Consider the following 2,473-nt stretch of genomic DNA (forward strand, 5'->3'; position numbering starts at 1 on the left):
ATATGTATATAGATATCAGAAATTCACATAAATTGAAAAATATATCAATCAGGGTTTCTTTCATCCTACTTATATCCTTATCCTTAATCATAAAGATTCCAAAATCAATGTGTTAATCCTATATTTTACTTAATTCATCAACATACATATACATAAAACCTTAAATGACGAATATCAAATATCTAAAAGTAACATCACACACCATGGAATAATCAATATGTTCAAGCATCAGACAATGTCTCGACATCTCGATTCGTGAGTATCAAAATAATAGTAATGTATCACTATGCTACGATAGATCGGGGCGAACTCATAACATAATGCTTCAATTACTTAACTATTTAATTCATTTCTACTCACATTTAATCATCAGTAATCACATAATCAATAAGACATATAACTTATTCATTAATTCAGATTAAATACAAGAATAATCATTGAGGTAACAAAAGCAATAACATCATCATTAAGTGAAACACCTTGTATTATTGTTAGTGCAAATTTAATGTTTAAACAGTCGAGACAACATAGTCGTTCTCTAATCTTTTAGTATTAAAGCATGGATGTATCTGTTGTTCTCAATTTTCATTAGGACATCTAAAAACCTACAACATTACTCCATATCCATTCAAATCTCCTACAACAGATTTGATAGAGAAATTCATATTAAATAAGTACATGCGAGGAGGGACCTTACACATACCCTCTATGTATTTTTCATACTTCAACACTTTCATTATCTATGTTACAATTTCGAACTTACACAATTTCATTATCTATGTTACAATTCTTAAATATCAACTTCTTTTCAAACTATTGCATTTCATCTTGAATTAAATATGTTTTTAATTGTACGATCATAAGTTCTTAATTATCAAATTTAGTTTTTAAAAAAACTATTTAAATTAAATAATTTAAATTAATTGTACCATGGATGAATTTAATAATTTAAATTCATTTATCAACTTTTTTTCAAACTATATTGAATTTCATAAGTGAAAATTAAACATGTGTTTTTAAAATTGTAAAATTATAAGTTCATAGTTATCATTTAGGTTAGTTTATTAAAAAACTATATATTTTAATGTTACTTTATTACATCTACGGTCATGTACTCTTAAAGTTTAAATTAGTTTAAATTAATTTTTTTTTTAATATTATATTTTGTAAAAGTTCTCTAAAATAATGTATTGGCTTACCTAATTAACATATTTTTATCCACATAAAACTAATATTTATCTTTAGCGGGTTAGTAATTGATAATTTAAGAAATATGTATCTTTCTAACTTCCTAGTAATTGATAATTGATATACATGTACACACGTCTCAAGATCATGTTCTATAGCTATAACACAAAAAAATACACATGTACACATATACACGTCTCAAGAATAAACATCTACAAATCTAATATATCCCTATGTAGCTGAAATACAAACTGTAAATCTCGAAAAAATATAAAAAGTCATATATACATACATGTGATGGTATCTAACTACTGAAATACTCAATAATCAAATAAATAGTGAAAGTACATGCATGTCATTAAGGAACTAAAATACACGTGTACATGTAAACTGGACCTCCAATATATAAATGCATCAAAAAATATATAAATATGATCTACTACTAGAGGGACCCCTCAAGATGCATACGAACAAAATGACCCTCTAATCGAGTCTCTTGTACATCCTCTCGCCAAGGCGCATCAACCAAGCCCTGCAAATATATATACATATATACATACATGTGTTAGAGTTCTATCTTTAAAACATATATATACATACATGCATCATGTACATGTACATTCAAATTAAATACGAATTTTCATATATATAGATATATATATAGTTTTCAAAATATTTAAATAACTTTAAACAAACTATTTAAAACTCAAGTACCTGAGCACTACTAGGTGCCTCAATAGAATCATCTCTCTTATGTACATGATGCCTTGAACCAATAGTATATGTAACCGTGTGCTCGGTGACCTGTGCCTACATGATTTATTATGAGTTAAATATTAAATTAAATATCTACATATAAATTTGAACTAAATTTTTCAATAAATGAACATATTTTTTAATTTCATATATATTTAAAATTAAAAATAAATTATATATGTACTTGGGTCTCCAGAGGTGGAGCATGATCAACAGACTCCATCGTATCATCTACTAATGCACCTGAGCCTGAAACTCCATGTCCAACTACTAGTAAATCTAAGTGAAATGGACTGTGTAATTGGCTAGGTACATTTGGTGTAGAATCAATGCTGCCAGGTTCGAACAACAGGTCCATGTACAATGAAATACCTAGGCTCGAACTAGTATCAATCTCAGACAAGCCTCGCAACTACTCACCAAAATCATCAAGACCCTCAGCTATGATATGGACATCTCCTAATCATATGCTCGAGTCATCTATAGAGTGTCATAAGTCTGGTGTGAAATGTTGTGAGCTACACACAGG

Source organism: Cupressus sempervirens, chromosome 9 (assembly GCF_028749045.1).
Source record: "Cupressus sempervirens isolate cs-2001-9-10 chromosome 9, ASM2874904v1, whole genome shotgun sequence".
NCBI lineage: Eukaryota > Viridiplantae > Streptophyta > Pinopsida > Cupressales > Cupressaceae > Cupressus > Cupressus sempervirens.